We start from the raw sequence: 12004 nt of genomic DNA, 5'->3' as shown, positions 1-12004 counted from the left end.
CGAGGTACGTACCGAACCAACATTTTTGTGTACCGTTACACCGCTAATGGAAGCACATTCTATCTATTTATTAAGCAAAGGTAACACAAACCAGTGACAGATTAAAAAGAGGTGCTTTCAGAATTGACAAACTACCGCTGCTAAGCTAACAAAACCGGCTCAAGCTAAAATGCCTGTAAGAATCAGACTGAGCATGGACTCGCTGACGTCTCACGTCACTAGGCAACAGGCACCATCTTTTAAATGCACACACACACAGACGCACACACTGCTCTCATATACAGTACATACTTTATGTGAAACTTACCTAATTTTTTTTAAAGTAACACATTATTACTTCCCCTACTAATTACATTTATTGAAGAGTAATTCCTTGATAAATGTAATTACTTTTTTGGTAAAGTAACCAGTAACTATAATTAATTACTTTTTAAAATTAATTTTCAGTTACACAGCATCATGAAGCAGTTGGCTAAAATATTTGTGTGTATGTCCTGTAATAATGTTTACCTATAAAAACACCATTGTTAAAAGTCAATTATTGTCATGTTGCTGCTGATGTTTAAACATGTCCTCTTAAACCAGGGCACTTAATTTCACATTAATTTGTGTTTTGGTCAGCTGAAGAATTGTGCATAGCCAAATGTTTTTTTAAAGAAGATTGCAGATTATAGTCGACTTTTCTTAAATTAATTTCAAGGCTTTTTCTTTTTTCTCATTTCAAAACATCTTTAAAAATTTGGATCCTATTGTTGAAAACCTACTTTCCTCACTTGTTTGTACCTGTTTTTGTGTATTTGTGATCCCAATCAGTCCCGAAATGTTTAAATCAAGGCATGGTGGAGAAGTTTAGTTACGTCAACGGATATTTGCAAGTATAGGTTAGATCAGTGGTTCTCAAATGGGGGTAAGCGTACCCCTGGGGGTACTTAAAGGTATGCCAAGGGGTAAGTGAGATTTTTTTTTAAATATTCTAAAAATAGCAACAATTCAAAAATCCTTTAAAAAATATATTTATTGAATAATACTTCAACAAAATATGAATGTAAGTTCATAAACTGTGGAAAGAAATGCAACAATGCAATATTCAGTGTTGACAGCTAGATTTTTTGTGGACATGTTCCATAAATATTGATGTTAAAGATTTCTTTTTTTGTGAAGAAATGTTTAGAATGAAGTTGATGAATCCAGATGGATCTCTATTACAATCCCCAAAGAGGGCACTTTAAGTTGATGATTACTTCTATGTGTAGAAATCTTTATTTATAATTGAATCACTTTTTTATTTTTCAACAAGTTTTTAGTTATTTTTATATCTTTTTTTCCAAATAGTTCAATAAAGACCACTACAAATGAGCAATATTGTGCACTGTTATACAATTTAATAATTCAGAAACTGATGACATAGTGGTGTATTTTACTTCTTTTTTCCAACCAAAAATGCTTTGCTCTGATTAGGGGGTACTTGAATTAAAAAAATGTTCACAGAGGGGTACATCACTGAAAAAAGGTTGAGAACCACTGGGTTAGATCATGGGCCAAACTATATCGGGATATGAGTTTTGATCCATATCGCCCAGCCCTACAGTCGTGTTAGCAACAGTGCTAGCACCGGTTAGGGATATTCTTTTTGTTTAATTGAGCGTTACCGTACGACTTATGATGGCAATGTGTTTATATGTATGAGTGCGCATTTTTATGTTGTTTGAGTGTCAATTGCTGGTAATCCTAAACGTGACTTGTTTCCGAAAGTGAAAACCAGTGGTAGTCGACCAAGCTAAGATGGCTGTTGTACAACAAACAGAGTGCGAACTATCTGAGGGCAAAAGAGGCTTAAATCTTTCTGCAAAAAGCATACCACACAAAACATCAGACGATGCAATTGAATAGATCCCGATACTTTTTTAAAAAAAAAAGGATTTGTCGAGTTATATCAAGGGTTACGTCGATCACGTTCCCAGATATTGAACGATTGTGCTGGGGACGACATTCTACGCAACAAAACAGATGGAAATTTGGAAAAGCAAAGAGGTCTACAACTGGGACAAGAAAATTGCTACCAAGACTCCATTCATTTTCTACCGCTTGTCCGTCTCGGGGTCGCGGCAGGTGCTGAAGCATATCCCAGCTGCACTGGGGTGGAAGGCAGGGTACACCCTGGACAAGTTGCCATCTCTTCGCAGAGCCAACACAGATACACAACATTCACACAAACGGGTTAATTTAGTGTTGCCAATCAACCTATCCTCAGGTGTTTTATTTTTATATTTATTTGCATGTTTTTGCCACCCTGGTCAATAATTACTTAGAAACTGGTATGGCTAACATTAAGAGGAAAAACTGAAATACCCTCTTCCATCTGCTCTTCGACCATATATGGCCATATATGACCATAAAGCCTGTGTTTCCTCAAGCTCTTTCAGCATTTACTCAAGAATTTTGAGGCTCCCGAATAAATATGCATTGTTTTTGCTCGGGTAAGGTTGCATTTCATGATTTAACTTCACGTCTAAGCTGCCATGTTTGTTGCTGTCGCACAGGCCGCCGTTCACAAGTAGTGTGTTTTCCCCATCTTTAGCAAAATATAAATATAAATGTGAACATTGTCTATGCGCTGAATGATTCGTATATGGTTGTTGCCTATGGTGAAAGCTTATCTCTTTTAGGTTTTGGTCACGTTGGCTTTCTTTTATTTCGAAACCCCGAGTTGGGGCTTTTCCAAACATTAGCAGCAAACAGGGCAGCACGGTGGTAGAGGGGTTAGTGCGTCTGACTAACAATAAGAAGGTCCTGATTATTCCTTGGTTCAATCTCGGGCTCGGGATCTTTCCTACAGCTTATTCCCTTTGGGGTCGCGGGGAGGGGGGGCTTCGTATTGTGAGGCAGACGCACTAACCCCTCTGCCCTCTGAATGATTGATCAAAATAACCAATCCCAGACAAAGCCATCAATTCACTGTGACTACATATAACCAACTACGGAAGACGCTACACAACCTAAACCATTAAGAAATGACATAAGGCAGGTCTTAACGTGTCTCTTTCACGCACCTCAGCTGTACATTGTGTTTGATTGGTTTAAATTGCGTGGTGTTTTCTGTGGTTGGTTTAAAGGGGAACATTATCACCAGACCTATGTAAGCGTCAATATATACCTTGATGGTGCAGAAAAAAGACCATCTATTTCTTTAACCGATTTCCGAACTCTAAATGGGTGAATTATGGCGAATTAAACGCATTTCTGTTTATCGCGCTGGAGGCGATGACGTCAGAATGTGACGTCGCCGAGGTAACACACCCACCATTTTCATTTTCAACACATTACAAACACCGGGTCTCAGCTCTGTTATTTGCCGTTTTTTTGACTATTTTTTGAAACCTTGGAGACATCATGCCTCGACGGTGTGTTGTCGGAGGGTGTAACAACACTAACAGGGAGGGATTCAAGTTGCACCACTGGCCCGAAGATGCGAAAGTGTCTGCCGCCAGACCCCCATTGAATGTGCCAGAGTGTCTCCACATTTGACCGGCAATGCTAAGGCAGACATGGCACAGAGATGTATGGATGACCTGCAAATGCATTTTCAACGATAGTCAACGAAATCATAAAGGTGAGTTTTGTTGAGGTTGACTGCCAGCTAATCGATGCTAACATGGTACACGAATCGATGCTAACATGGTATTTACCGGCGGTGCTAAAGCAGACATGGAACAGAGATGTATGGATAACCTGTAGATGCATTTGCAACTATATTACCTTTCCTTCCACCCACATTTAATGAGAAAAAAACACTTACAAATCGACGGATTTAAGTTGCTCCAGTGTCAAAAGATGCGAAAGTCCTGATCGTTTGGTCCGCACATTTTACCGGCGATGCTAACGCAGTTATTCGGCCAAGCTATGGCTATGAATAGCGTCAATAGCTATTTGCTCAATAGCTTCAGTTTCTTCTTCAATATTTTCATACTCCAACCATCTGTTTCAATACATGCGTAATCTGTTGAATCACTTAAGTCGCTGAAATCCGAATTTGAATCCGAGCTTATGTCACTATATCTTGCTGTGGTATTCCCATTGTTTGTTTACATTGGCAGCACTGTGTGACGTCACAGGGAAATGGCCAGTGTCTTCGCAGAGAGCCGAAAATAAGGCACTTTAAAGCTTTATTTAGGGATATTCCGAGACCGGTAAAATTTTGAAAAAAACTTCAAAAAATACAACAAGCCACTGGGAACTGTTTTTATTGTTTTTAACCCTTTTGAAATTGTGATAATGTTCCCCTTTAATGTAGGTACACCTTAGATACGCACACGCAGATTGTATTACACGCAGCACTTCTGACTATGCGAGCCCACTGTTTATTAAACGCTCACAAATCTGGATGCGCTGGCTCAAATCGTACATGGCAGAAGTGTCGCAAAAGTCAAGTGTAAAAGAGACAGCCAATAGAGTATTCCTGCTTCTAAAAGATCACCTTAGATACGCACGAGCAGATTTTATTACACGCATGCACTTCTAAAAACGCACACACAAGATGTATTACACGTTCACGAATCAGGATGCGCTCGCTCAAATCGTACACGGCAGAAGTGTCGCAAAAGTCACGCGTAAGTAAGTATCAAGGTTTTTTTTGATTAGGGACAGACAACTTAAAAACACAAATACGCAGATCCAAAACAAAAGTACGCGGATCTGAATACACACACTCGGACTGATATAGAGACACGCAAATTGGATTAAACGCTGATTGAGACACACGTTTGCAAAAAATTTTGCTACAATAGTACCTCTATAGATGACACTTGTTAAAAGTCACATAACAAAAACTAAGATGATGAAAGGCAATTCTGGAAACAATAAAAACAATATAAAACAAGAGCATGATGATATTATAATTGCCTCGTATTTGGAAAAGGACAATCTGAGCCATACTCCTCCAATCCTATTAAAGAACACATTTTAGTTTAAAATGGTAATACTAACTGTCTGTAGTTTTACCGTGGTTATCATTATAACCATTTATTGTTCCATCTTTAATTATCTCCCATTTAAATCTTTGGCTTTTGCCCTCAAAGTAATTGTTTCACCCATTTCTTAGCTGTTTCCTTCCCCCTATTTGGTCCAGTCCTTTTGTTCTGGGATTGCATTCGCACTTGACTAAACAAACCATACAAAAAAAGCCAACAATGACAAGTGTAAATGCACCCTTAATACCTGTACATGTATTTCAAAAATTAATCAACCATAGACTGTGATTTTGCCGGTATTTATAACCACAAGGAGTGTTTAAAAGGAAGTATAGCAAATATCCCCTTCATTAATTCAAGACATTTTCCTTTTTTCATTGCAAGTCTGATTAAACCTTAAGATGTGTTAGTAAGACCTGCAGGAAGAGCATAAAATTATTTTTTTCATTCTTGTCATACAGACGAATGTTAAATGTGGTAGACTATATATTACTTTTGAAATATTTTAGACATTAAATCAAATCATTGTAATTGCTATGTTTGTATGTTTGCTATCTTAACGACAAACAACTATAGCAGGTTGTGATTAGGATAATTGAAAATAAAGGAAACAAGACAGTGGTGGACAACAACACAGCAGTGTATATCCTAAGCAGCACCAAGTTCCTGGGGGTGCAGATAACTGACAATATGACCTGGTACCTACACACCGGAGCTCTCAGCAAAGCAAGCACTTTTTGCGTCGGATGAAAAGAGCACAGCTCCCTTCCCCCTGTTCTCATGTTCTCACCACATTCTACAGAGGCACTGTAGAGAGCCAACTGACCAACTGCATCTCTGTCTGGAATGGAGCCTGCAGTGCCTCAAGCTGGAAGTCTCTGCAGAGTGTGGTGAGGACAGCGGAAATGATCATCAGGACTATTCTTCCTCTTATCCAGGAAATCGCAAAAAGCCGCTGCCTGACCAGGGCTCAGAAATTCTGTAGAGACTCCTCCCACCCCCACCAAGGACTGTTTTCACTGCTGGACTCTAGAAAGAGGTTCCGTAGCCTCCGCAGCAGAACCTCCAGGTTCTGTAACAGCTTCTTCCCTCAGGCCATAAGACTTTTGAACGTATCAAAATAATCCCCTCAATTCCCTACCCCAAAAACGGATTAACTTGCTGGAATACAAAGACAATACAACATACCTCTATAAACCAGACACGATTGTTCTAAGACTGCAAGGGAAGCTAATCTTCCCCTTAAATGTCAAAAAATAAGTGATTAAATATATAGTGTTGTGTGCACGTTATTGACTAAATATGCGCTACAACACGCTCTTTTGTTCATGATCACCTTCTTATCGCTGGTAACAACGTGGCTTTCGTCTCTCTCATTCCCGCAGCTTTACCGTGCTTTAAACAGTGTAGATGCTGGTTGTCCACAGAGTTAAATGGGGAAGCATACACTGCAGCAAAATGAGACGAGTCGCTGGATAAATGCTTGGCTTTGTCCCGCCCATCGGACGCTCAGCGTCTCTGGTAGTCTGTGAGGCAGTGGGCTGGCCTCGGCTGGCCCGGACGCTCAACATCTGCATGATTTTTGGATGATCCGTCTGACTGATTCCCCTTTTGATTGACAGCAAAATGAGCGAATCAGCGATCTTGTGTTGTAAACATCCGTGGGAGCATTCTATAAATTTCATTCTGTTGTTCTCAATTGAACCGGAGACTTTCCTAAACCTCTTAGTCATTGTTTTTGTTAAAAATGACTCGCGACAAATAAAGCTTTAATTAATGGTGTTTTTTGGGTTTAGAGACTGACTTCATTCACTCTGCAGTTTCCGTCCCTACCGAGCAACGGGTGCTGCTGAGGCCCTCCACCGTCTCAAAGCAATCAAAACCAGACAAACTTTGCACTAGCCTCGCGCCAGTCTCAGCTAGCGAGCTAGCTTTTGGGACTTTTAATAGAAGATTGCACAGTACAGTACATATTCCGTACAATTGACCACTAAATGGTAACACCCGAATAAGTTGTTCAACTTGTACGTTAATCAATTCATCGTATAAGTCACAGTTGCTTTTAGCTGCTGTCATTACACTACATGCGTTTCCCACTCGTTCTTGTCTCTCCTTCTCACGGGGACATAAACAAGCGCACCTTCTTACATACGTCACGTGTGCAACGTCACACGCCCTCCCCGGGCAGAGAGGTAGCTCCATGGGTAACATTAGCTGTGTATGCTAACGTTACGAGTGCGTTACGAGTGGTAATACGAGAGAGAGAAGGTGCAAATCTGGTAAGAAATGAAGGAAGAATTAATTCCCAAGAAAAACAGCACGGGGTGTATCGTCAGGCGGTGGTTTGGCTCCAAGCGGGAATATGTTGAACAATTATGCGGCAAAAGCGTTGCTACAAAAAGTAGCAGCACTGCTATTTGATTTCTTATTATGCAGATCATTTTTATTTGACACTTATTAAAATATATTGTGTGACATCATGCATAAACATTCACTTTATTTGTTTTAAAATATTGTAGTGGCGTTCTGTACAAAAAGTGCACTTTAATTTAGTGTTCTTTTGATATGTCATCTAGTGACATCATGCACAGAAGTGCACTAACAGCCTGTTTTAAAATGTCTCTGACAATCTTGCACTTTCTGTTGTGGAAATGACATGAATGTGCGTGCCACTGCTTAACAACTGTTTAATAAATACAATTTTGGTCAATTGACTTAGTTGTGAATTGACATACCATGAATTGATTAACGTGGACCCATACGTAAACAAGTTGAAAAACTTATTCGGGTGTTACCATTTAGAGGTCAATTGTAGGGAATATGTACTGAACTGTGCAATCTACTAATAAAAGTTTCAATAAATCAATCAATCACTGTGATTCCCCTCTCTGCATGAACGTTTAAAATGAGACTATATCAATGCAGTATGCACAAGAATGTTTTAATGTAGACACATAGAATCATCGTACTGCTGTGATTATATGCATCAAGTGTTCATTCAAGGCTAAAGCATATTACTGCAATATATATCGTTCATTGGGATATGGCCTAAATATATCGAGATATTAAAAACAGGCCATATCGCCCAGCCCCACATGGTATAAATATATACTATCAGCATAATACAGTCATGACTGCTCGGTCTTCGTATTATCTTTTAACCTGTCCATTGAACAGCACTTTGGCTACCCCTTTGGTAAATTTTAAATGTGCTTTATAAATAAAGTTGATTTGATTTGATCACACAAGTTAATCATCCATCCATCTTCTTCCGCTTATCCGAGGTCGGGTCACGGGGGCAGCAGCCTAAGCAGGGAAGCTCAGACTTCCCTCTCCCCAGCCACTTCGTCCAGCTCCTCCCGGGGGATCCTGAGGCGTTCCCAGCCCAGCCGGGAGACATAGTCTTCCCAATGTGTCCTGGGTCTTCCCCGTGGCCTCCTACCGGTTGGACGTGCCCTAAACACCTCCCGAGGGAGGCGTTCGGGTGGCATCCTGACCAGATGCCCGAACCACCTCATCTGGCTCGTCTCGATGTGGAGGAGCAGCGGCTTTACTTTGAGTTCCTCCCGGATGACAGAGCTTCTCACCCTATCTCTAAATTTAATCATCAGAGTATATACATTGAATTATTTACATTATTTATAATCCGGGTTGCTAGGTAGCAAGCTGCACATAATGGCAGATAATTTGAATGTTGCGGACCGGATTTTGGCGAAGCAATTTGATGGTCTTCCTTACAAAGCAACACTTGGAGTCTAACAGGAGGGTAGATCAACTCCTCAGATTAATCTGGTGCAAAAGGTGGGGGAAAAGTAACAGCTAGGTCTTTTCAGCTGACCTGGTATGACAAAGTGAGCTGGCTGACTGGAAGTGTTGTAACAAACAAAATGTGCTGTTGGCCATGCCACTTGATGAAACCATCTCGGGGATGGTCAAAAGTGGGTTTTGGTGATCTTTCTAACTTTGACAGGACATGCAAAAGGCATGAAAAAAGTTACGAACATGTGAGTGCATGTGCAAAGTTAAGTTGCCTGAGCCAAGAGACCAGCATGCACCACTGCTATAAACGTGAACGCATATGCAAAAGTGCAATGCATTTATCTGCACAGTAAATCTATTTAAATCTGCACCTTGTTGCTCTTTTATCCTGCACAGCAACGAGCTCATGCAACGACATTCCGTCCTAATCTGGCTGACAATCACTTTCTTCTACCAGTAAACTCGTTGCTAGGACAACACACCACTGCTCCTACTCACCCTGTTGATGGCATCTTGCAGCTGCTGTCAAGTTCACAAGCTGCTAAACAGTAGCAGCAAACTTTGGGTGGCGAAGTAAAAAACCTTCACACTCTTGTGGAAAAAAACACGGTACAAATCATCCAGGCAATAGAAATACAGAACCCCTCATTTTTACCCTGAAATACCAGAATACATGTTGGATATGTTTGTGAAAAGGAGGAATGATGTTTGTTATGGGTGTGTGGTCTGACTGGAGAAACGGAAGCGGAAGCGGAAACAGGAGACAAAGGATACAACAGCGCAGAGTTGGGATTCAGTCTTTTTAGACAGCGCTGTCGTATTTGCTCAGGACAAATGAAGTATTGCACACAGCAACGCTAAGTTAAACATTACTCCAGGCACGTTTTACACCAAAATCAGTTTTGGACTTTAACAAAATGAAACATATACTTATATTTATGGTAATGTCACTTGTATCACTTATAATGTATTTTTGGATCATTGTGGCTTATCCCTTTGTACAGTGGGGCAAAAAAGTTTTTAGTCAGCCACCGATTGTGCAACTTCTTCCACTTAAAATGATGGCAGAGGTCTGTAATTTTCATCATAGGTACACTTCAACTGTGAGAGACAGAATGGGATAAAACAAAATCCAGGAATTCACATTGTAGGAGTTTTAAAGAATTTATTTGGAAATTATGGTGGAAAAAAGGTATTTGGTCAACCATTCAGAGCTCTCACTGATGGAAGGAGGTTGTGGCTCGAAATCTCGCGATAAATGGCCCCATTCATTCTTTCCTTAACACGGATCAATCGTCCTGTCACCTTAGCAGAAAAACCGCCCTAAAGCATGATGTTTCCACCCCCATGCTTCACAGTAGGTATGGTGTTCTTGGGATGCAACTCAGTATTCTTCTTCCTCCAAACACGACGAGTTGAGTTTGTACCAAAATGGTTACATGGATGATACAGCAGAGGATTGGGAGAATGTCATGTGGTCAGATGAAACCAAAATAGACCTTTTTGGCATAAACCCAACTCGTCGTGTTTGGAGGAAGAAGAATACTGAGTTGCATCCCAAGAACACCATAACTTCTGTGAAGCATGGGGGTGGAAACATCATGCTTTGGGGCTGTTTTTCTGCTAAGGTGACAGGACGATTGATCCGTGTTAAGGAAAGAATGAATGGGGCCATGTATCGTGAGATTTTGAGCCAAAACCTCCTTCAATCAGTGAGAGCTTTGAATGGTTGACCAAATACTTATTTTCCAGCATTATTTACAAATAAATTCTTTACAATTCCTACAATGTGAATTCCTGGATTTTTTTTCACATTCTGTCTCTCACATTGAAGTGTACCTATGATGAAAATTACAGACCTCTGTCATCATTTTAAGTGGGAGAACTTGCACAATCGGTGGCTGACCAAATACTTTTTTGCCCCACTGTATGATAGCAAACACTCAGCAATGTCCAAACACTTTAAAGACAGAAAATGCTCAAAAACAAACAAAAAAAACACAAAAAGATTATTAAAAGATTCAACAGGAATGGGCCAATAGTTCATTGTATAATAAATATAATTTGTAAATACCTGAAAAAATTAACTCTAAAATATTTGAAATAGGCTCCAGCGCCCCCGAAAAGGGACAAGCGGTAGGCTTGGACAAGCGGATGGATGGATATTTCTAGGATGGAAATGTAAAAAAATGACAATACGTACCGTTTATTTCGAACATGCATACAATGTAATTCATCGCATGGTTCCAGCTGTTTCATTACAGCACGTCCGAAATGGAGCAGGAATAAGCAGAGTTTATTCCATCCTACCCCTTTTTATATCATAGCATTTTTTTCCCATTTCCTTGTTCTCTGTTTGTAACAAAACAGTGAATAAACAAATAATTCATATACCCTAATAAGTAAACAAATATTAAATAAATCACCAAAAATTATTCCTGGGCGTGGCACCGCTGCTGCCCACTGCTCCCCTCACCTCCCAGGGGGTGAACAAGGGGATGGGTCAAATGCAGAGGTCAAATTTCATCACACCTAGTGTGTGTGTGACTATTTTTGGTACCTTAACTTTTTTTGAAATACATGAATCGACATCAAAAAAATAAATAAAAATAAAATAATAATATATATATATATATATATATATATATATATATATATATATATATATATATATATATATATATATATATAAAAGTTTATGATGTTCCTCATAATTGTTCTTCTTTGTACTTTGTGAACACTTGTAGTTTGAACAGTATGTTTAACTGGATCATATTGGTGCTTTGTTAAATTTCTTTGGTTGATCCATTCCTTTTTTTTTTTTAAATTGTATTTTTATTGACATCCAGCATCAGACATTTACATCCACTAAATCATATTCACATACATCACACAGCCGTTGTCTGCCCTAAATGTCAAAAGTATTTTTGTTTACCACTCACCCCCCCCAAAAAAAGAAAAAGAAACAGAGATAACAAAAACAAGGTAGTATCTACACATACATCAATTAAATCAGCAAAAAATAAATAATACATTAATAGTAATGAACAGAAATAAAATAAGATAAATATATACAGATACTTATATGTATATGCACGCATATAGGGAGTAATCTTTTTTTTTTAAACAGTACACTAATTCCAGAGTTTTAAATCAGGCTTATGGGGCTTGACATAATTGACCCAGTTTTCCCAGTATGAGGCAAATTTCTCCAATTTATAATTAATAAAGGCAGTTATCTTGTCCATTTTATATATATCCATTGTGGTTTCCATCCA

General features: G+C 39.3%; 1 protein-coding gene across 2 annotated transcripts in view; it reads right to left on the bottom strand.

The window, feature by feature from the left end:
• det1 (DET1 partner of COP1 E3 ubiquitin ligase) overlaps positions 1-9488 on the bottom strand; it is a 50231-nt gene extending 40743 nt beyond the window's left edge. For both annotated transcript variants that reach the window (XM_061917467.1, XM_061917468.1), the window contains exon 1: positions 9225-9488. The gene's annotated coding sequence lies outside the window, so the exon portion shown is untranslated. The remainder of the gene's footprint in view (positions 1-9224) is intronic.
• Between the last annotated feature and the right edge of the window lie 2516 nt (positions 9489-12004).

This window comes from Nerophis ophidion, linkage group LG12 (genome assembly GCF_033978795.1).
Source record: "Nerophis ophidion isolate RoL-2023_Sa linkage group LG12, RoL_Noph_v1.0, whole genome shotgun sequence".
Lineage (NCBI taxonomy): Eukaryota > Metazoa > Chordata > Actinopteri > Syngnathiformes > Syngnathidae > Nerophis > Nerophis ophidion.
Note: the sequence above shows the minus strand (reverse complement) of the source record. Positions and strands in the feature narration are given on the sequence as shown.